The sequence below is a fragment of the Tympanuchus pallidicinctus genome, unplaced genomic scaffold (assembly GCF_026119805.1).
Source record: "Tympanuchus pallidicinctus isolate F22 unplaced genomic scaffold, pur_lepc_1.0 scaffold6, whole genome shotgun sequence".
Classification (NCBI taxonomy): Eukaryota; Metazoa; Chordata; class Aves; order Galliformes; family Phasianidae; genus Tympanuchus; species Tympanuchus pallidicinctus.
In genome coordinates this window covers 23,254,246-23,279,228 of record NW_026294780.1, presented here as the reverse complement: position 1 = coordinate 23,279,228, position 24,983 = coordinate 23,254,246, and the positions used below count along the sequence as shown (strand labels likewise).

Genomic DNA, 24,983 nt, shown 5'->3' with positions numbered 1-24,983 from the left:
TCTTACAATGATGTTGTCAATCTATCATGTTTAAAAGTTTAACATAAATCATTCTTTTGGACTGTCGGGCTTTTCTGTTAATGCTGTTAGGTAAGATAAAAAGAAAGGTTGAAAATGGATTAGAAATCAATTGAAAAATGATAATTTTGAATAAGTTCCTCTGCAATATTCACTATATATATATATATATATATATATATACATGTCTATATATACACAGTTCCCTCTAGTCACAAAGAACTTCACACGTATTATTATTCACAGGATGATAAATATGAAAAAGATTGTTTTCCCATTTATTTTTTTTTTTGTCTGTGTGACACTCTCAGACACTTTTTCACTTTGTGTATCTTAATTTTACTGTTTATATTTTCTCTTAAACATTTGTAATAAGCAATCTTAATTAAGCTTCGTAATTTCTCTGTAAGCTAAATAAATATGCACATACCTATAAAGATGATGAACAAACTGAGGCACATAAGGGAAATTTTAATTTCTAAGGGCCACACAGTTCAGTAGCAACAGAATTGGAAACAGAACAAGGGCTGATTTCCAGTTGCATCATCTTGGACAGACCCTTTCCTTTCTTCATGTCAATGCTATAAAGTTTTTAGAGGAGTTTTTCTTGCTTTTCATTGATTTCATTGATTACCTCTGTATTAGAGATTGCAGAACCTCTCATTTTGGAAGCATATACAAATTTAATTAATGGGCTGTTCACTCCTTCTTTCAGGTGATTAATAAATGATTCATTTGAGAAGAGCACACATTCTTTATCTGACACAATCTTTTTTAGATATACTACTAACATAAATAATTGGACTGCTGAAATTCTGCCATACCCTCTCATAGTTGATCTTTCAAAACAACAGCACTCCCATTGTATCAGATTTCTGCTGTGCAACCTCATGCCAGTTTCCCAGAGCTGAAGTGGATCACTGCTCCCCAGTTATTTATCAAACAAAGGCTGCCTTTTTGTTTGGATCTGTTACCAAATTGCACCAGACTTGTGGCCGTCTTAAATTCAGTGTTCATAAAATCATTTAAGGATGACTGGCAATAAAGTTGTTTCTGTGAGTATTATTACTGAACTGACTGCTGTTTTGCCTGTCCCCCTGCATGCTGCACTGCCTACTAAACCTCTAAAACATTAGATAATTACTCATCCTTGATTTGTTCAATTTTCCTCCAAAATGAACCATAAATTCATTTGTTACTTTGGAGAACTGGATTTTGGCTTTAGCTAGTAAATTGTCTGCAATGCACCATTCTGTAGTGAGCTAAATATAAATCATTAATATTAAATTTCAGAATATCTGGCAGCACTTCTTAACTACTGATTAGAACCCCCTGACTATACACTCTGTAGTAGAAACTTTGAATAATAACTTCCTTAAAAGAATTTTTCAATTCCCGAAGATTTTGTATTTGCCTTATTGTAATGCAGAACAGTGATTAAAAAAAAAAAAAAAAAAAAAAAAAGGCTTTCCATGTCATACCTAGTAGTGAACAACTGTTGATCTCAGTGATGCCTACTTAGTTCTCCCATAAAGGTCATATCTTATTCATAAATATACTGCCTTTTAAGCTGGCTACAGATGGTATGCTGTTTTCTTCTGGCACATGCATGATTTCCAAAAGCAGCCTATAACTTTCAGAAGAGGAATAAAAGTATTACCTAACAAGACATGCTCTTAGTAAAAAATATATTTTATGGCAGGTTCTAGCTTTTGACCTTTCCTCCTTCTTTCTGGCTTTGCTGTGCTATTTGTTCTCCGGGAAAGCATTCTGATATTACAGGTGCTGAAAATGACAGCAATTATCAAATAGTTGTATTTGGATGACAAGTATAATCTTTGATAGAATTAACTGTTTCAATCAGTGTTTACTAAAAATGACATAAATCGTTGTGACTACTTACACAAAATATTGGCACACCAATATAAAACAAAACAAAGAAACAAATAATCTCATAAATAAGTACTGCATGTCCTTAGGACAAAAAGTGAGACCAGAAATGAAAGCAGTCCTAATGGTTATAAATATTTAGGAAGAAAATATATAAGCAACAAAGCTGCAAAAAGACCTATATTCTATGTGTTCAGTTGATGACAAAATGATAAAATATCTTCAAATAATACAAATATGCTTTCTTAGTATAATTCCTTCCACTCTGAACATATGATGTGCGTAATTAGCCTAGAAGCTGTCTGTACAGCACAGAACTCTGAGCTAACCAGCATCTTACAGCTCTTCTCTTAGAGAATTGGTGGATATCAGCATATCATCTTCAGGCTTTTTTCTTGAAATATATCTGCAGAGAATACAGAGTTAAATGTTTCTATATTCCTTTTACAGCTATTGCTTGAAGATAGCTTATTAGCTAAGTGATTGATTTATGCTTTGACCTTTACTGTTCAGTAAGTGATCTGTTTCTCTTTGCCTAAAAAAAAGTGCATGCCTAACAAGATAGCCCTGCCACAATTTCAAAACGTGTTACAAATGGAAAGAATAAAACCTGATATTTGAAAATGCTGCATATGAAATATAATACTAAGAATATTGGCAATGACAAAAGATACTAATAGAAATTACTGCTAATATTCCTTTTATATGATGTTGAAATATTTCCAAAATGTGTATTGTGTGTGCCTATATGCCTTTAAACATGAATAGATATTGTCATTTATTCACAGCAAATTGCAGTAAGCAGTGCTTTTAATCAGATGTCTCATAAACTACATTTAGAACACTTGAATAACTTTGAAAACTCTTTGTCTGTTTAACACTTAGAGTTTAAGTATTTCATCTTTTATTTATATTCATGTGAAGGTTTGTTTCTGGATATAAAAGCCAACTCCTAAGATGTGGAGGTATTTAAAAATTGAATATTTTTATTATTGTTTGTTGAATTGTAAGTACAGTCTTGTATTATATACTGCTACATCCCTAGAAATACTGCTCTGACATAAATAAAAAATAAATGATGTCCTGAAGTGCAGCAGGTGCTGGTTGTGTCATTCCAACATCAGTTTGGGGTTCAACAGCCTTTCAGGACTGAGATTGTCAGTTTGCAGGTGTTAAAATTAAAAGACTGTGAGACCAGCTGCATTCAAGCACTGTGAGTGTTCACAGCAGGCATTCAAGGGCAAATCATGCTTGAACAACCTGATTGCCTTTCCAACAAAATGACTGGCTATCTGAATGAGAGAAGAGACATGGAAGTAATATACCTTGACTTTGGTAAGGTTTTTGATGCTGTCTCCCACAGTGCTCTCCTTTTGGTAGTTGATGAAACCTGGACAGCCTTATCTGGCTGCTATATGGGTAGAAAATTATCTGGAATGTCATGCTCAAAGGGTAGTGATAGGTGACTTGATGCCTGGAGATCGGTGCTGGGGCCCTTATTGTTCAGCGGCATCATCTGTGATCTCTGCAGTAACACAGAACAGATCCCTTCCAAGTCACAAAATTAGGGGAAATGCCTAATGCAAGTAGTAACTGAGCCTCAATCCAAAGGCTTATTGTGGGAAATTTGGGTGAGCTTGAGGCCTGAGTCAACAGGAGCCTCATGAACAGGAGTCTGTTAAGAGAAAGCAAACTCTGTGCCTGGAATTGACAGTTAATATGCAGACTGGAAAGAAATTACCCAAGAAATATCTTAGCCGAAAGCTTGTAATAGATGCCAGGCTGAACATAAACAATGGACTTTTTGCCTTATTGTGGCATATCCATACACTGAGATATATGAAGAGGATCATATCCAGTGGAGAGAAGTTATGATCCTCCCTTTGTATTGATGAGGTCACACAGAATTAATTTTATGTACCCTCTTTAGCAGGACGTGGAGAGGGTACAGTAGAGGGTCACAAGAAATCAGGCAGTTCTTCAGTGTTCTTTGCACACCTAGACCTCTTTGTTCTTGCTTTCTTTAAGTTTCGTAATACAGTTATTCAGGGTGCTTCCTTCCCATTTTTAGTGATTAACTCTCTTCATCTTGTTCACTTCTCAGCTGTGTCCCAGCACTTGTCTTTCCACTGATATTTTAAACAGTGGCCTCTCCTTCTGTTATTGAAGATAATTATGTTGTTATTGTTTCCAGTTCCTGATGATTCATCTTGTTAAATACAGAGGACTTCAATGTTAATCACCCTCATGGTACTAGGACTTTTCCTCGTAGTTTTGTTCCTAGTGTTCTGAGACTTTGAAACTTCTATCCCTTCCTTCTTACCTCTCCCTCTCTATCTCATTCTTTTTCCCTTTTGAAGCAGAATGTCAGTGTGGATGACTTCATCTTATCAAACTGTCAATGCCACTGATAGTCAATGGAAAGAAGTGAGGATTAACAGGGGTCAAAAAAATATTTCTTACATCATAATAGGTTAGACATACATCTTGTGTATGTGGTTTTTCATCTCTATTGGAGTGAAGATTAATCCTCTCAGATGCATGGCACTGATATTTTAAGTTAAGTAAGAGGATATTGCCATAGATCAGAGTGATCATAGCCAGAAAGAATTATGTTGTCACTGTTTCACATTAATAGGAGCTATTCCTATATCTCTTAATCTCTTCCCATGCTCAGTTTCCTCTACCAAAAACTGTGTTGGTTTTGGTGTTTCCTCATGTTTTTAATATTTTTATTAACAGACACAGAGGATGGGAACATTGCTTTTCTGCTTTTTTTGCAGCGTATTGTGTGTGCATGGATCAGAAAGTTTCAAACCCTGAAGCTGCTCTTCAAACATTAAAATAGTTAAAGTACTGAGCACCTCACCCTTAGGTCTGTTAACACAGATTTCAGACAGCAGAAACAGAGAAAATGCTTTTGTGTGTTTATTGTCTTTCCATTTTTTACATTCAGATTAACTTATTATCCTCTGTTATGTTGAATGACATCAATGTTCCCCACTCAGAGAAACATTATATGGTTACTGGCTGGAACAAAATGCTTGTGCTGTGTTTTAGGTATAGCAATATACAGCCAATGAGATTTTAATAACTCTTTATCACAGTTGGACTATAATAATAAAAGCACCAAGATCTCAAACATTTAAATTCTCTTTATCTTTGACCTAGGACATAGCAGAATCTACATGAGAAATATGATTAGAATATTTGATTTACAATAAAGTAGCCAATACTACAGCAGTATTTGTGGTCTCCTTGAATTTAAGCTTGCCTGACAGTATTTTATTGCACCAGAAAATCAACATTTGGCTAACTTTGTAGGTATAGCTGCACTCTTTCAAATTTTTCTTTCCAGATATTCATGAAATCTTGAGTGACTCTGAAGGAGAACTTTCCCAGTCAAATATTATAATGAAAATGTCTTCTTTACAGATGCAGGATCAACAAGAACCAATTTCCTACTCTTCCAGATCTGTTTAAAAGCATGACTTAAATGAGGAAAGACCAACAAAAAACCCTGATTTTTTAATTAATTCTGTGGTCACTTTTTTGTTTTCCCCTCTTTATTTATTCCAGGAATGTTTTAATTCTTGAAGCACGAAGTACAGTCCAAGTAATATGCGTACCTACTTGAATATAAACATATATTGTTAAGCAGTATTGTACATTTGCCTTTCAAGCACATTTGCCTTTCACTTCTGTGGTATATTTTACATATATATACACATATGTATAAAATTATAGCAATTCATGACCTGTAAGTGGCTGTGTGTTTTGTATGGCTGAAATTAGTCACACTGGGTGATAACATAAACAAGGCTAAACACTGCATTTTACAAAACAGTTTGGTAAAACCAGGTAGCACACTCAGAGACAATTGCAAGTCAGAGAAAATACAAAACATTCTCCTAGAAGTGAAAATTCCTCATCTTTTTAAGTAAATGTTAATAGCCTTATATCTGAGGCAACTCTGGTCTCAAAGACCCATTTCACTGAGACCTGAGAACTAAAGAGTCTAATGTTGTTCATCCTGCCACAAGCTTCACTATTCTGCAATTAGTTGCTTATTCAAAGAATTTGGCCATTTGTGTGTGACGCTAGAAAGAGTGTAATGTAACAATACTGCTTTAGCATAATACTGGATGAGCTGCACTGGAGATATTTGAACTATTTCTCTGGAACAAAGACCCAGTCACTTGAATTAAGCCTTTTATTTTATTTTTGAATGCTCAATGAGAGGCTAAACTTGTGTCATCTTTTATTTTTCCAGTGGTGAAAAATCCTTATTCCTGGGGCCAAACAATCTCCTGATTATAGCCAAAGACTAATGTCACATGCTCACATCCATGTCAGCAGCTGTGTTGCATAGCCATGGCACCTGTTGGCTTTGTCAGCATATCTTCACCTGACACATACAGGGTGTGTCTGCTCCACACACTGAATGTGTGTGAATTTCCCACAGTGGCTTTCACATAGTATAGTTCACATAGTTGTTGTTGTGTTTTGTGTTTGTTTGTTTTTTTTAATCTATGATTATATCCATCATTGTGATTACAGGTTTAGGGGAGTTTCTTGATTACTTTTATTCCCTTCACAATAGTTAACATAATATGTTATTGTAATACTACAGTTAAACACAAAAGTATGTTATTTTAACCCACCTTCAAAATCCGTCTTTTATATCTGGAAATTGTTATGAAAACATAGGAAAGTACAAACTGCTTAGCCATAAACAAAAATTATTTTTTAGTATGAAAATGTGTATTTAGAATCAGTACTACTACAGTACATTGTTATCTGTTGATTTGGAATATTCAGAATTTTTATCAAAAATAATCAAATACTACAAAACAATTTTGTTGAGAAAATGTATCTGATTTGCTTCGGTTCTTTCAGACTGTCAGAGTGGTATTTCAACTCTAGATTGTGCACAGCAAGTTGCAGGGCTGGGCTTTATTCACCTAAGACATGTATGCTGTGGTGTGTGCAAGACCACGCAGACCAACAGATATGATATAGTGTGTGTTGCAGACATGAAGGAGAACCTGAAAGCAAGAAAGACCTATCTGCCAGTGACCAAAATAACATAAGATGCTTATATTCTTATGAACATATTCATATGCTTATGTATGCTTATAGGCAGTATTTCCTCTAGTGCCTTATCAAATGCTCCTGGGTGTCCTGTCTGATTTTTGTTCACCCCTCAAAAACGAGCATAGTTGACCCAGAAGTCCTGTGCCAGCCTCACTGGTTCTGTGAGGATGTCAAATGGTGCAAGAACCCATCATGATGATCTAGTCAAGTTTTTCAAATGTAGTATAAGCCCAAAGCAAGGCAATATGGACTGGCAATCTGGATTGATTTAAGGAAAAGTTCAGTATTTCTGTGACCAACTGATGAAAGAAAAGGCATACCAGCTTAAAAGACAGTAGAAAGATCTGGTGATTTATTCTGTGGAGCAGTCCAGTTTTTTGGGTTGGTATATGGCAGACACAAAAATGTTAATTGACATTTATATTTTGACTTGACATGAAAGTTGATATACTTTAAGCTGATGTCTGCAAAATAATTATGTGAATACCGAGGAGTTTCGCAATGAGGATGTTACAGTGAATCAAAGTTGGGGTTGTCTAGGCTACGGTCAAGAGCTAGAGCAGCCAGAAGAAATTGTGCCTCCTACTATATTATGAAGAGTTCAAGGAGAAAATTAGATGCTGCTTTTAAGTATAGAGAAAGCAAACTATGATTTCAAAGTCACAGGCCTTAGAGGTCAGGAGGATATAGTGCTTACAGCAGTAAGAAATAGCAATAAAGAAGAGGGGAAGAAATAATAAGGAAATAATTTGGATGTTTAGAGACTTTTTTTTGTCTATCAGTAAAAAAAAATGCGAAAAAAGAAATCCTTTGGGGACAATGGGTTAGGAAGATAATTCACACTTGATTAGAGCTGACGGTTTTTCTTCCTTAGAGTTGTTTTAAAAATATTATTTATTTTCCTACCCTTATTTCAAGAATGCATTTTTACTAAGGTAAAAGTCAGAATCTGCATATAAATGGAAAACCTTCAACACCATCATGGGAAAATTTCATTTTCTTGTGCAAGGGTAATATTATTATATACACTTCTTAATACCGAATGAAGTGTAAAACAGAATATTTTATTTAAATGTAAATTTAGAAAAATGAATGCAGTGGTATCTCTAAGCTCACTCAGCATCAAAACGCCAGTATTGGATAATAAACACCTAAAATATCCATACTTTAGTTTCTCTGTTTTTAATATATAATTTTAATAACTGAAAGCAACGCCATTCAAGAAAACTTTATTTATGAAAAGCAATTTGTAGCAAGTAAAGATGTAAGCCCATTACTCACAAGTTTGCTTCTGTTGTGTATTTAAAGGGGGAGGGGGGAAAGTACTTTCAGTGTTTTTATCATATACAATATTTATCAAGGAAATGAGTCTTGGTGTTGATGCCAGTGTGATGCAAGACTCATCTTATTCCCAATTTCCTCCCAGTTAAGTATTACTGACTTCTCTGCCTGTTCCACAAATCTACTATTGTATATTTACACTTGGAAACAATATATTGAGTTAGACATTTTTATTTTCCTTGCATTTTTACTTAAATAAATAACTGCTTTGGCTTTTTAATCCAGATGAGGATTCATTCAAAAATGGTAGTGCCCTCCTCCTCTTTCACTGCATAATTTACAAAGTAGGTTCAATAATAGTTTCTGACTTAATGAAAAGGCACTGTTTTCAGAATGTTTTTTTCTTAACTGTATCACACATTCATTGTGACTTTCACAGCCACACTTGGTAGTTTCTGTTCCCTGTTTTTAGATGGGGCAGCGTAACATCCAAAGTTTGGAGATATTTAGATAAAGAGGGTACAAAGTATTGCTGATATTCTCTTGCTAGTTTTAATAATTCAAAAAACACAGATTTGGGTATTAAGAACAGAATTGTTAAAATCTGACATGTTTTATTACTGTTTACAGATAAAACACCTGTGAATAATTGTGTATGAACAGGCTAGGACTGAAATTAAAAAAAAAGAAATTAAATAGAAAATATGTATAAAAACAGATTGTACCAATACAAAATTATACAATACAGCACTTGTAAAATAACAAAAATAGCAGCAGCCTGTCAGAGGAATTAGTGTTGATGCCATTACAGCTTTCTCACTTTGTTTATTGTGCAGTGATCTGTGACATTCCACTCTCTTCAAGACTTCATCTATCATCTATGCAGTACTGAAATCTATAATATATCCAAACTGACTAATTCAAATCCTTTGAATATAAAATCAATACATCACCATGTCAATCATCCATTCTTGCAAGCAGAGGCAACTTTTATTTAGGAAACAGAGCCTTTAGCAGAAAGGTTTGAGATGCTTGGAACCTGAGAGTAACCTCCAGTTCTTTACTGTTCAAAGGTAGGAGGATCAGCATCTGTCTCCACTAGGCATCTGAGAATTTCCACTCTCTAAAGCCCTTGTACAAGGAAGATTTTGAAAGGTGTCACTGAATTGTAGAAGGGAGTATTAAAAAAAAAATAACACACACACAAGGAAAAATGGTTAACTATTGCATTACTTGGCATGATAACGAATACTACATGAAAAATTGTCTTATTAGAAATCTTTTGGAGAACTGCAGTATGATATGGCACTTCTTTCAAAAACATAAACACATAAATTGAATCAAGGAATAAATGAATAGATTTGAATAGCATCATTTATCCAAACAGTTTTCAATGATCAAGTAGGCTTGGCATATGATATTTTGTAAAGGAGTGAACAGGAATAAAAAATATGCAATGAAAATCATATGAATTGGCAATAATGGGTACGTGCTGTCCTTTTGTTGAGAACTCAGTTCTGATCATTTTGCAGGGACACTTCCTTGGATTGCATTAAGTTTCATTTATATTATGCAACACTGATTTGAAGATACAATATTAGGGAGTCCTGTGCTTAGAAGGGATCCTTTCCACAGGGTTTGCTTTCAGTTTATTAGGATAATGAAGATTAACCTTTTAGCAATTGTAATATGGTCGAGTGTTATAAAAAGTTTTGTAAACTCTATTTAGTGCACTTCTGATCTTCTGTTATAACTTACCAACACAGTGTTACTGCAAATCCAAATATACTCCCTAGTGATTACAGATTACAGTCACAAATCCAAAAGGTACAACACAATATACTTTTCTTAGCTAAATTAATTATTTCAGTTCTGGGCAACTCAATAGTAAGAACTGAACCACCAGCTGGCAAATATGTACAGTGAAAACATTTAGCAGCAGGTTTTTACATTAGTAACAGCAAGAATCCATTTCACAGAAAACAACAGAGAATAAATGATTCTCATTTTAAGAGTCCTTAAGGCTAAAGTGCTGTATTCTCCTTAAATGTTCTGACTAACTAGCTCCATGTGATGTCATGAAGATTAATTTTATGTGGGTAGTTTTTGCTGCAGAGATACAGGAGAAATGTGTACAAGTCTATGAGAAGTAGGGGTGACAGAGTAAAATAATCGCATAAAATAAAATTGTCCAATTTCATAAGCAAGCTTTACATGGTTCGCTTTTGAGTGTGAGGATATCTACTTTTTAAATAATTTCTAACGTGATTATAAGCTCAAAGATGGAACATACCAGATACCTCCCTGTTTACAGAAATTTTGTGTTCCATAAGTGAAAATGTAGGCTTGAAATTTTTTTGAGACTGATTTGCAAAGAAGTGGTGTCAGCACTCTTCTAGAAGACATACATACATAAATAAATAAAAAAGCAGTACATCCAGGAACATAAAACAGTAGTTTGGAATTCTGCTGGGACAGCAAAGAGATAGGGTAGAGTGTTTTTTTTTTAATGTTTGTTTGTTTTCTAGAAAACACCTTTTATTACCTTGTTTGAAGGAAATTTAACTAGTTGTTACAAAGCTTCTTGTTCAACTGTATGAACTTCCATTATATGTCAAAGGAAACACAAACCAGTTTTGTAAGCATCACTTCCTAGAGTTATTTCACAGAATCACAGAATGGTCAGGATTGGAAGGGACCTCAAGGATCACGAATCTCCAACCCCCCTGCCACTTGCAGGGCCACCAACCTCCTCATTTAATACTAGACCAGGCTGCCCAGGGCCCCATCCAACCTGGCCTTGAACACCTCCAGGGATGGGGCATCCACAACCTCTCTGGGCAGCCTGTGCCAGCACCTCACCACTCTCTCTGTGAAGAATTTCCCTCTGACATCTAACCTAAATCTCCTTTCCCTCAACTTAAAACCATTTCCCCTCATCCTGCAGTTATCAACACTTTCTAAGAGTTGATTTGCCTCCTGTCTGTAGGCTCCCTTTAGGTACTGAAAGGCTGCAATGAGGTTGTTGCACAGCCTTCTTTTCTCCAGGCTGAACAAGCCCAGTTCCCTCAGCCTGTCCTCACAGGGGAGGCGCTCCAGTCCCTTGATCATCTTTGTGGCCCTCCTCTGGACCCTCTCCAACAGCTCCCTGTCTTTTTTGTATTGGGAGCTCCAGGCCTGGACACAGTACTCCAGATGGGGCTTCACAAGAGCAGAGTAGAGGGGGACAATCACCTCCCTGTCCCTGCTGGCCACCCCTCTTCTGATGGAGCCCAGGATATCATTTGCCTTCCGGGCTGCAAGGGCACACTACTGGCTCATGTTAAGTTTTTCATCTATCAAGACCCCTAGGTCCTTCTCCACAGGACTGTTCTCAAGGACCGCTCCTTCCAGTCCATATGGATGCCTGGGATTCCTCCGGCCCAAGTGCAAAACTCTGCACTTTGCCATGTTGAACCTCATTTGGTTCACCCGGGCCCACCTTTCAAGCCTTTCAAGTTGAGGTCCCTCTGAATGGCATCCCTTCCTTCCACCATGTCAACCGCACCACTCAGCTTGTTGTTGTCAGCAAACTTGCTGAGGGTGCACTCGATTCCATCATCTATGTAATTGATAAAGATGTTAAAGAGAACCAGTCCCAAGACAGACCCTTGGGGGACGCCGCTCGTTACTGGCCTCCACCTGGACATGGAGCCATCGATGACCACCCTCTGTCTGTGGCCTTTCAAGTAGTTTCTTATCCATTGAGTGGTCCACCCATCAAATCCACATCCCTCCAATTTGGAGATAAGGATGTGGTGGGGGACCATGTCAAAGGCCTAGCTCAATTCCACGAAAATGACATCAGTCACTTTTCCTTTGTCCAGCAATGCCATAACTCAATCATAGAAGGCCACCAGATTGGTTAAGCATGACCTTTCCCTGGTAAAGCTGTGCTGGCTGTCTCGGATCATACGCCCTGTATGTATACACCCATACATGTGATCAGCATGTCATCCAGGATGATCTGTTCTATGATCTTCCCAGGCACAGAGGTGAAACTCACCAGCCTGTAGTCCCCGGGGTACTCCTTGCTCCCTTTCTTACAAATGGGAGTGACGTGACCCTTCCTCCAGTCATCCAAGACCTCACCTGACAGCCACAACTTTTCAAATATGATGGACATCGGCTCAGCAACCACCTCAGTCAGCTCCTTCAGAACCCCTGATGCATGCCATCCGGCTTGTATACATTCAGTCTCATGAGATGTTCTCGGACCTGCTCTGCCCTCACAGTGGGGGGGGAGGGGGGGGGGGATTTACCACCCCAGTGCCCACGTAGAGATTTAGGAATGCAGGGCTCAGGGACATGAGAAGTACTGGAATCCTGGCTGACAGTGAATACTGAGGCAAAGAACTCATTCAGCATCTCAGCCTTCTCTTTGCCCGTGGAAGTCAGTTTTCCTTTTACATTTACCAAAGGAGGTACACTCGCTTTGGCCTGTCTCTTCTGGCCAATGTACCTGTAGAAAGTCTTCCTATTGTTTTTCACGTCCCTCGCCAAGTTCAGTTCCACCTGCGCCCTGGCTTTCCTGATCCTACATCTGCAAGTCTGGACGGCATCCCTGTATTCTTCCCAGGTGACATGCCCTTGAAATTTGAGAACAGCCAGAATACTTGAAATATCTCTACCAGAGTACCTGATAGGACAACATTCTATTAGAAACATTGATAAGTCTGCTTTATTTTATTTTTTCATAATAACACTGATCTAGCCTTGTTGCAATCATAGGAATCTCTGTACTAATTACAAAGAAAAGGTATGACATAGAACATTTTGGAGATTTGCATTCTTCTAATCTGACATTTTGAAGCTACAGATTAGAATAATGGATTTAAAATGGCAGGGGATGCCTGTGTTTAAATGATTGAACTTGCAATCTAGCCAAAATTGTCAGTGGAAGCTGGCATTTCTTCAGCTATCTGCTAGGATAAATTGGGTATGTTTCCAGGTCCACTGAACTCATTCATTTGCTTAAACACAGTTATCTAAATGCACAAAGATTCTTTGTGTCAAATTCTATGTGAGATGTCCAAAATGATCCAAGACACATCCCAGGTTATTTCAATTGCATTACTTTTTTTACAACAGATTTTCAGCATTTAAATTGAAACTCATCAGCTTCCTACATCTTCAGTCAATATAACAAGAGGCCTTCCTGTCCTTAGAAGAGGTCTCAGACACGTTGGGATGATTGAAATTAGACACAAAATTAGACACTTGCTGTAGAGGCACCTCTATTTCCATTTTCCAGTCTGAATCTAATGCTCGGTGTGGACACAAATTGATGTTCAAATCTGGGAACTTAACACAGGACTTGATGCTCCCTAAAATTCAACAAAGTAAAGACAATAGGATATTCCTCAGGGAATCTGAGTTAAAGCACTGTGTGTTTTCTCTCTCTGTGTTATATGGATATCTAAAGTTAGGGTGGCCAAAAGTCAGTTGTCTGTCCAGGCTATTTGAGATTCTCTGGATTATATGCTGGTAGATAAACCTCAGCTAGGAATAGTATTTTGAGGCATTTCAGTGTGCTCTAGACACTACGTCAGGCATTTTCTTGTATGGCCAAATTTAAGAAACTCCGTACACTTTTAGAGTTCAAAACAGTTTACTAAGTAATACATGTAACACATAGCAGAGACTAATGAGCTACTAGATTAAGCATTTATATGGTCCTGCAATGAGATACCAAGAAAATCTCAGGTGGCAACCATTCAGTAGTCAGATAGGGAACAGGCTGATCCCCAATATTGATAGATTTCCATTTGTGGGTTTTTTGGTGTTTTTTTTTTTCCCCTTTGCTTTTCATACTTTCCTGTTTCAGTATTTTATTTCTTGAATCATTGATTTGCTAAACAATTGCTAAACCATCCCAATGTTTATATTCCTTATAATGCACGATGTAGGTGACAGGCTTTCTCACACTTCTGCAAGAATTTTCTCTCTAAGACTGAGCTAGTATCATTCACCACTGCACCATACTGGGCTTGACTCAAGAAAGCATTTTGCCTGGGCTGAGAGTAACAGAATTGAGCATGAAATGTACAGAAGACTTAAGTTACTCTCAGGAGGTAGCTGAAGGACATGAAGGACACCAAATGTGCTTGATATAATGCTTAATTTGTGCAATAATTCCTCCTTGATAAAAAAAAAGTGCTGTCCTAATGAAGTCACTAGAATTTTGTCCCATCTAAACCAATTTGAAAAAACTTTCAAGTTGTTTCGAGAAATGTCAGTTTTACAATATATTCATGAATTCATAGGTAATAGAGCTTACTGAAATAGTTGCAAGAATGTTTTGAAACCAAGTTATAGGCTGCACATTGAGTACTGTGTTCATTTTCGGGTACCTCACTACAAGAAAAATACTGGAGCATGTTCAGAGAAGGGCAACAAAGCTGGTGAGGGGATGGGAGTACAAGTCTTATGAGTAGAAGCTGAGGAAACTGGGATTATTTAGTCTGGAGAAGAGAAGGTTCAGGATTGACCTCATTGCTCTCTACAACTACCTGAAGGATGATTGTAGCAAAGTGGAGTTTGCATCTTCTCTAATGTAACTAGTAATAGGACAAGAGGGAATGGCACCAGTAGAGATTTGGGTAGGGCATCAGGAAAAAATTCTTCTCCGGAAGAGTGGTCAGGCACTGGAATGGCTGACCAGGGAGGTAGTGGAGTCACTGTCTCTGGAGTTATTCAAGAAATGTTTAGATGTTGTGCTGAGGGACATGGCTTAGTGGGAAATACAGATAATAGGTGGATGGTCCAACTGGATGATTTTGGAGGTCTTTTCAGAACTTAGTGATTCTACGGTTCTGTATCACAGTGAGAAACAATGACTAAGAAGAAGGTAAAGATACTTCTGAAGCATACAAATAACTTCTGGAAGAATATGTTAGAAACATTGTTTTTAATATTTTCATTATATAAATTCCACATTATATGTGTTCCACATAGCCTACATCCATCTAATTAGCCATTAAATATCTACATAGACTTCTTTTTTCTCAGACAGAAGACAATTTTGCTTTGTTGAGAGCTGGGAAGGTTCCACTGAATGCCAGCATACAGGATTATATTCCTGTGAAGAGTAGCAACAACTATTATCTGTTCATTTTTTATAAACCTGCCAGTGGATTGCCAGCATATTAACATATGAAAATATTGCCAGATTAAAAGTTTTCCCACAAGTATTGCTATGAAATTATGGTAAGTGTGTTAAATAAGTTTCTTAAACAAAATTAAAAGACTATTTCAGAAACTGATGGAAGAAGCTGAATATTTTTCAACCTACTTAAGCATTTTGATGGCTGTTTTATTCTTTTATCACTGGAAAAGGTCATTTTTCTACTTCATGAAGATTCAAATGGAAATTTGAATTGAATTGAATTTTCATGTTTTGCTGTGGTAGAAATCATTTGCAATGTTGCCATAATGCCCCATGCCAGGACAGGAGGCCATGGGCACAAACTATCCCAGGAGGTTCCCTCTGAACACAGAGTGCTGTGCTGTGTGGGTGCTGGAGCGCTGGCACAGGCTGCCCAGAGGCTGCGGGGTCTCCTCCCTGCAGCTCTCCAGAAACCGCCTGGCCGTGGGCCTGGGCACCCTGCTCTGGTCTGGAGCAGAGGCTGGGACATGGGGACACAGGGAGTTCTGCACTCTGATCCAATGATTCTGTGAGAAAAAATCATTAGACTAAAGGAAGTGCAGTGATACTTTAATGTCAGTTATTTGTACAGCTAAGAACTAAAAAAAAAATTATTGATTGTCATTAGTAAGTCAGTAAGTTTATGTCAATCAGCAAAGCATCTGCTGCTTTTAACTAGCGCTCTCTCTGCTATTCCCGCTTAACTTGAAGAGTATGTGTAGATTCACTTTTAAGTACTTTGTGAAGTGGTTGTGAGAATATTATTGTAAATTACATAAAATAATTGTGTCTCAGAAAATGCAGTCAAATACCTGAAGTTTTCAGAAGACCTTGTAAGAAGTCTTTGCCAAATGTACACGCCTAATTTAGTATAAGATACTCACATCCCAACAAGAAACAAAGATATTTTATGAGATAACTTTAAATTTAAAATACTGTTTATCTCCATATGAAACTTTTCTTAGCCACTTGTTCACAAAAAAGTTATGTGATTGTGAAAGGAAGAAAAGCAGTCCTGTAAGAGATCTTAAATTATACACTGTGAAAAATATATCTCTAGACAGTTGGGAGTATTCAGTCATCTAATGAACTTTTAGTACATAAAAGACCAAGTTTGAGTTTCATCAGCATTTTCAATTTAGTCAACCAACTTAGGAAAATCTGTTGTATTGATAACAATAAAAATACAGCAGCATTATTTTGTAATACAATTTAAATTTGTACAGTTGTTTTTTATATAGCTGGGATTTTTGTCCCTTTTATTTAAGTGAAATAGCTGCTACTGAATCAGAACTAGCAGTCAGAACCCAAACTAGGTCCCTTCCGTCACATTGCAAAATATAAACATGAAAGAATTCTTTTTCATCTTGTGATTTATATTCTTGTGAGAAAAGTTCCACGGAAGCAAGAAATAAATGTACTTCTACAGAAGTACAAAATAGGTACATTTAACTTTGAATGGCATGCAGGGAAAACGCTTTTTAGCGTGTCTTTCAATTCATGCCAATTTGCATTAGAAAAGCGTCTAAGTATTTAACATATTTAAATAAAGTCTTTGAAGGGAGTTTTTATGTTCTGCATAGAAGATAGGTATGCAGCAGTATTTACTGAATTTTTTAAAGCTTTGAGTGTTAGAGAGTATCTTTCAGGAAGAAAATCTATTTCTTCAAAAACATGCCTGAAGGTTTTTTATGTGGATACTTTATGTACTATCTCAAATGCTTGAGTTGGAGCTGATAATTTACAGAAACAATCAAACGGTATAAAAGTGGAGTTTTCAGGTTTCTTTTATTTAGAAGGCCTGTGCGTGTAGTCTTGTCAAATGGAACTTCAGTAGTGTTTGAGGTTATATTTCTAGCTATGTTCATTAGTGAAAATATTGCTGAAAAACCCCAAGTTCTATAAATTTTAGAACTAAATAATTTTTTATTTAAAAACTTGTTAAAAGAATCTGAGATGACAACTTGACTTTCATAAAGATGACTAGCAGCATTGCAAATATCTATTACAGAGTCCACTTCAAATCTAAATACTGTTTTGAAGAATAGCTTGCACACCATGAGCTCATGATATACACATGTTTGATTGTATCCTGTTGACCCCATTTTGATGGGACATTAACTTCCATTAGGAGTTCACTTGTATTTCACCTGACATGTCAGCCACAGTCTATAGTAAAGACTCAAGGCTTCACAGAGTATTCATATAATATAACCAAGATTTGCTGGGAGATCAAGACCAAGTATTTGCTCTGAAGCACACAGCAGAATGGTCTTAGTGTAAATAAAGTTGTGCAAGGAAGCATGAAATTGAGAGAGTTATTGAAGCATCTGGGAGTGGAGGGAGCTAGTGTTTCTGCTACATTTGACACACTTGGTTGGGTGATTTGTCTTTAAAATGGGGTGAAATAAGATAAGAAATCAAGAAATGTCCATTATGCAGACCCTGTTACTTAGAAGGTTATAATGCTGGGAGCCAGTAGAATGCATGGGCATGGGAGAAACTATCAAAAAAATGTTATGGTGATGTGAAGGGAGTGTATCAGAAATTTTGCTGCAATTTAATTGCAGGTGGTCTTTTTTTTTCTTTTCTGAAATAAATACATTCACTGTCATTACTAGCAAAAATCTTCATTATTATCTGTACTGTACTACTTTAATTATTTGAGGCACTTCAAAAGTGGTACTTATGAATTGTTTTTTTTTAAATGGATTCCTTGCCCACAAGGTATATCACTGCAGCTGAGACAGATTGTGCAACAAAATTAATTAACACATTCTCTGAAAGAGAGACATTACAGAGTATCTGGAAAAAAAATGCATCTGTGCAAAGTGCTGCAAGGTAAGAGATAGGTGGGGCTGTGCTTGAAGAGAGTTCATTCAGCTGTAGATTTATTCTCCATACATTCTTTCAGTGAAATCTTAGCAGTCCAGTCAGAATGGATAATCAGTGACTGCAGATCAAGAAATTTATAATAAACAGCCTTTTTCAGACTCTGTTTCTTACATTTTAGTAAGCCACCTGTATTCTCAAAGTAGTTTTATTTGGAAGGGCGAGACAGAGAAGAAACTAATTTATTTGTTGATCTTCTGTATGGACATTCTATTCTTATTTTAGCACCTTTTACTTCTCAGAGTTTGTCATGCATAGTTTTGAGCATTTTTTTCGAATGATAATGTCTGTGATCATGCTGAAATTGATGGCTTAATTAAAGTGCCTACATATAGTCAGCCACTTGAAATGCCAAATTATACCGCATATGACCTTCACCTATCACTTCAGAAAAGCACAGGCTGTGATATATCCCATGGTATAATGCCTCGTATTTTGAGTATCCTAGAATCCCAAACCGCATTTGATATTTTTTATTTAGGCACCCAAACTGATACCAAAGTTATTTTACACTATTGGAGGTGGATCTGATTGCTTAAATATAGATGCTTAATGCTGTTCTAGAGGGTGAGCAGTACTGTAGAGTATCATGAAAATAACTAAAAAAATATGTTTAGGAACCAGTGTATGATTTGGATAGAACTCAATTTCAAATTAAGGTGCCAAAATATAGGCATATACAATACAGGTGCTTACAAGCCAGCCAAGCATTTAAATTCCTATCAAATTCAAGAGTGGTTTACTCAGTACAGACAATGGAGATTAACAACTTTCTTACTGGTGTAAATTTAAATGTCTATGCTTGACATCTCAGAAGGCAACAAACACTCTGTTTAGGTAATCAAACCATGATCAGGGATTAGATTTCAGAGTTGTCCTGACAATGTTGGTACACCTCCTGACTGCCTGCACATATGTATTTAGTGTTACTTGTGCCAATGTGGGCTTTCTGAAACGTTTTTCCAGACCTGTCAGATAAGAGACAGCACTTATGCAACTTCCGGAGTAGCAGCTGAAGGGCCAACGGGATACCCCAGAGAATTTCAAATCTTGCTAGACAACTTATGCTCAAGCAAATGAGTAAAATAAAATTTACATCCCTGCTGATGACAGTGAGAACCAAAGCACATGAGAATATGTGGTATCCTTAGTCATGATGTGAATCTCATCCTTCGGTTCTGTTTTTTTTTTTGTTGTTATTATTGTTGTGGTTTTTTGTTTTTTTTTTTGCCTAATACAATTGTCTGTGCTGTTTGATATGTCTATTATATTCTGCCTGTCCTTTATCTATGAGCCCAGAATCTCTTGATAGGTCTTGCATTGTGTCAACCAGCATCATGCCAATGTCTCAAATAAAATAGAGCATGCTGAAGAGCCCTAGACACTTGAGATTAGGCAACTGTTGGAAATGCTTAGTACTTATATCAATGAATTGACAACATCTCAGAAGCTTAAAACCATAAAGTAACCTGCAGTAAGGTATAATCACAAGTAATTTGTAAATGTATGATCAGAGCATTTAGAAACAGGAAAAAAGTCAGTCATATCTGCATATTTATTAAAAATAATAAATATTATTTTTAAAGTATTATCCTTCCAAAATTATTGAAATCAGACATCTACTAAGTAAAATTTAGTGGAGATTTTCACAGTGAAAAAAAATAATCATACCAGTTTATAAATGTGTGGTACACACAGCTGTTTAACATAGACTCGAGTTTATGTGATCTGGGAAACAATCAGATTGAAACACAAAGATTCCCCGAAGGAAAGAAACTGCAATTTATTACAGAAATGATAGTAGTATAAAAGTTGATTGATAATCTAGAATACTTAATGAGGCTATGTCTCACCTCAAGGAGAGGAGTGGAAGGACACCTAATTACATATTTTCCCACCAACTGAGGTGTTGAATGCTGTTGAATGCCTGTTGCATTTTCAATCAAATTACTTAAGTGAGGTCTTGAATCTCCTCTAGGAACATTTGGAAAATGAGACATGACTTTCTTACTAGGTATTGAGTTTAAGGGCATGGATACTATTAAGTTTAACAGAGAAGAGGGAATAATTATTTATTTTTCACTAAGTGTAAAGGGCAGTCTTTATTCATAGCACAATGAGCGCTAAGGCGTCAACTAAGCACGAATAACTCTCTTCTGCTAGTAACAGAGATTTTAAAAAATGGCAAGGAGATACATTTGGCTTTAACAGGTGAAGTACAGTTAGAATCTCAATGAACTGAGACAATACAAAAACAAGAATATGTAGAAAAAATGATTACTGTATAAGGGCGTTGCTCTGTTATGGTTTGGAGTTGTACTTCTTTCAATTTACAAATATTTGCTACCATAAAGAAAGCCAGTTAACGTTGTCAAATGTCTGGTTATTAATTCTAAATCTGGACTATCTTTTCCTCTTATGCTTTGTGAAGTTCTTGATCACAGTCTACCCAGTAATCCAGCCAAACCTGTCCTATCACTAATCAAAACTGCTATTTAGAAGAGTATTTTCATTACATATTGATGGTGAAATGCTTTTATAACTGTTTATTATTCATTATTTCAAATTTTTGACTATTTCGCTGCAATTAGCCAGAAAATAAGTACATTAGATTCTTGACAAATTCTTTTACCTTTGACATATTGGCTTTGATTGATTTGCTAAATGCTTTCCATAATTTGTAGGTTTTGTTTCTTTGAGTCTGCCACATTCTTTTGGACTGAATCAATAGTAACAATTTGATTACTTTATCCCTATTACAGTCTGTCTTTAGGTTTCTGACATTCAGCATTTACCTTGATGGAAAAGCTTGCTTTTAATTGCAACTTCCTTCATTATAAAAATAAGATGCAGTTACATGTGGCTGCCTGTATGTAGGTTACTTGAGACTCTGATTGACATTAATAATCAAAAGCGGATTTGAATAAAAATTGTCTGGGTTAAAAATGTGTTATCATCTTTAGACAGAAATATAATTTTTATAATTAGACTAAAACTCATATTCTCTATTACTAATAGTGAAATTTTGGATTCAACATGTAATTAAAAATATGCTTTATTTGCCTACTGAGAGACTAAGATAAATTCAGTGTTCAGCTCTGACCTTATTATTGTTTTCTTTATTATCATTTTGTTGGTTGGTTGCTTGGTTTGATTTTTTTGCCTTCCCTCCCTTAAATTGGCTCTGTTTAATACTGAATTAATGTGCTGTCTCTCCCTTGGTCCTAATTTCTACATTAAAATTCTACGTCTAATGTCATACCTTATTGTATTTCCAAACTGCTGCTATTCTGGGTGATGTGAGTTGATACCATGTGTGAAGGACTTGGATCAAAGTAGAATTTTATTTATACTTACATCTCACAGAATTAAAAAAAAAAAAGAAAAAAGAAAAAAGAAAAAATAAAAGAAAACAAAACAAAACCAAAAACTGTAAGAAATTGGTAAAGATTATAGAGAGCAAGACATTTGAAGGACAGCTGAGGTTTTTTTTTAAAGAGATGCACCCTGAATTCTTTGCAAAGTAGAGAGACACAGATGGCTGTCAAGTGATCTTGTTTGAATTTGTTAAAATAAAATGACAGATGTACCTTAGAAATTGAATACAGGTGTTGCGGAGAGAAAGTTATTACTTTGTGTCTGACTTTGTTTGGAGACAGCTGGTGATCCATCTTTTTTTCCAATTTTTTTTATAATGGGAATTCAGACATTTTATTTGCTCTCGTTTTATATGTCACTTTCATAACATAGTTAAGAGGTTCTAATATTGACTACCAACTGCAATAAATAAAGACTTGATTTTCAGAGTTGCCAAGGATCTGAAAGTTTCAGTGATTTTTGCATGTGTTTTCCAATTGAGCTCCTCAATCAAAAATAATGAAATGGAAATTTCAAATATTTCTCTGTATTTGCACCTGAGTCCAAGTTACCCAGTATAAGCATGGTTAGAATGCTTACATATTTTGCATATTGATGATTTGGAGTATATCGGAACACTTGAGAATTACAATTCTGTACTTTCTTCGTTGTATTGCATGTTGTATTTTTAATTCCCATTTACTAGTAACACTGAACAGAGTAAACTGTGGAGTTATACTTTATATTATTAAATCAATCCAGGAATATTCTGTGGGACCAAATCATCACACTTTACAAATCAGAAAAACAGTTAGGGTCTTTTAAAAGACTGTCTGAGCTGATTGGAAACTGGGCGGTAAGATATTGCTTTATGTGGAAACTAAAAGCTGAAGGGTGAAAACTTAGTTATCAGAAACAGTTACATCTAGTTTCGTTCTGTTAATCAGTAAAGCAATTTAAGAGGAAAGAGTGGTTGGCAATTGGTGAAAGAAGGAGATATTAATAAAGCAGGGGTGAAGGCCTATGATATGTTCAGGGGTAGTTGGAATGGTGTCATGGGGAAAAAATGGAATGTGCAAGATCTTTATTCAGTCCACTTTTACTGTCCGGTGTAATAATGGGATTTAGTTTCCAGAATCATCTGTTGAAGTTATTTTATAGGTCTCAGCTGAAGCTCAGGAAAGAGAGTGATAGATCTTTCTGTGAAAAAGAACCTAACTTTCACTTTAGTTATTTGAATATTCTCCTGATCCCGTACATGAACAACTCAAGAAATACTAAGAGACATTCAAATAGTCATTCAATTTAAAAAAAAAACCCTTTCAAATATCCTACTAATGATGATGAAAAATCTCACAATAAATACTTAATTTGGAACACCTTAAAATTACGGCATCTTAAATAATCATTCTTCTTTGAAACATACCAGTTTTTTTTATCATTAATTTACCAAGATTCTCTATACATATATATATATAAACACTGCATGTTTCTTCTTTAATGTTCTCAATTTGCTTATACTTTATCCTCTAGTAGAACTCAACATCAATTACACAGAAAAATAAGTTGCTCTCTGTGTTTTTATAAAATAATTTAAAAAAAAAGAAAAAAGAAAAAAGAAATATTCTAGTGTATAGATACATGTGTGGTAATTATGCTGTTAGATCTGGAAAAAAATACTGTTATTTATTCATTTCTCTGTAAATAGTACTGGAAATTAGTGGGTACTTTGATTAATCACAGGTAAAAGTAGAATTTTTTGAGGCAACAATAATGTAATACCAGTATTCATATATCCCAATAGACATAAAACCTCTAGAAATGTATCTTCATTTTTCTATCTAGAATTAGTGTACATGGTACTAAGAAATAAACTTTAGGATGGTAAGGAATTTATCTGGTAGCTGATTTTGAAATTGATGATATACTGGTAGTATCCAAAATGTCTAGTTCTTAAGAATAAATACGTGATTTATGATTTCTTCTTATTGCTTAATTTGACTGTATTTTTCAGTCATAATTCTTCAAGCTAGGAATAATATTTCCATCTGAGACTATAGGCAAATGTTTGTTCTTTAATGCTGTTATATTAGTCATTCTGAATATTGTTGATTAGTTCTGCTTTTTTAAGTGGTAAATATTTATATTTTTTTCCTTGAAGGATTATAAGTGAATAGAGTGAAACAGAAATCTCATTACACATAATAGGTCTCAAAAATACACTTGGTTACCCTACATGGGCAGTTGTAGCCTTGCTCTGCTTCACACTTGCTATCATTGGCCATGATTTGTAAAGAATTCAAGTTGTTAGTGAGCACATCTGTTCCAAAAGCATGAGTAATTGTTTATTAATAACCTGGGAAAAAAAATGAAAAAAAATACCAAGCATACTCATTTGATCTCTAAAATGATTAAGATTAATATTTCAATATGACAAACATACTATTTGTAAGGGTGTAGAAGAGCCAATTACAGTTTCAAAATAAATATTTTTTTTTCCACCTAACTACAAGAATGATGCTAGGAGGTTATAGTGAAGTGTGTGCACAGTAGTTAACAGTCAGGATATTTCAGCCTCCAGATTTTTTTCAATTAGTACAATGGTGATAAGTCCTGTTATAGACATTTGAAGTAATAATGGTAATAATCCTTTAAATGAGATAGACAAATGGCAATGGGAAGGGCAGTATTGCATAAAATGAACCTTGCTTGCTTGCTGCATTCTTACACATATCTATGATGGACAAGCAAAATTTTCAGCAGTTGAATTGCAGGTCAAAAGCACCAATATGGTCATTCTTTTCCCATGAAATCTTTGCTAATTTTACTGACATAACACCTTCCTTGCTCCTTATGTATTTTGATACAAGAGTGACTTTAATGATGTGCTGCATCAAAAAATATGTTCCGTTATTGCACTAGAGTCCATTGTGTTGGGGTTATGACAGTAGAAGTGCACCAGTTGATGTCTATAACTTGTTTTTATATGCATGCAGCTTTCCTATCTTTATAAAGTTTCTTATTAAATGAAACCCTCCTCAGACTAAACCTTCAGGCCATCTGAGAAGGCCAGTTCATATCACCGGATCAGAAGTCCTCTACAGTTACTGGAAGCTGATGGACATTTTGTCTGCAATTAGAAGTTTCTGTCTGATGAAATTAGAACAATAAATTATCATTTTTGCAAGTGTAATGATTATTGATATATTGAACTTCATTTAAGGGTAGAGATTTGTTGGAGAGATATTGATAAGAGGAAGTG

At 35.7% G+C, this 24,983-nt stretch overlaps 2 protein-coding genes across 3 annotated transcripts in view; one reads left to right on the top strand and one right to left on the bottom strand.

The window, feature by feature from the left end:
• Positions 1–24,983, bottom strand: part of ABCC4 (ATP binding cassette subfamily C member 4) — a 1,253,378-nt gene that overhangs the window by 362,956 nt on the left and 865,439 nt on the right. The window contains exon 33 of one of the 2 annotated variants that reach the window (XR_008211684.1): positions 21,065–21,075. The exons of the other annotated variant lie outside the window; for it this stretch is intronic. The gene's annotated coding sequence lies outside the window, so the exon portion shown is untranslated. Of the gene's footprint in view, positions 1–21,064; positions 21,076–24,983 lie in introns of those variants that run through there. 2 annotated transcript variants of the gene reach the window in all.
• Positions 1–24,983, top strand: part of GPC6 (glypican 6) — a 731,757-nt gene that overhangs the window by 244,164 nt on the left and 462,610 nt on the right. The gene's annotated exons all lie outside the window — the stretch shown is intronic.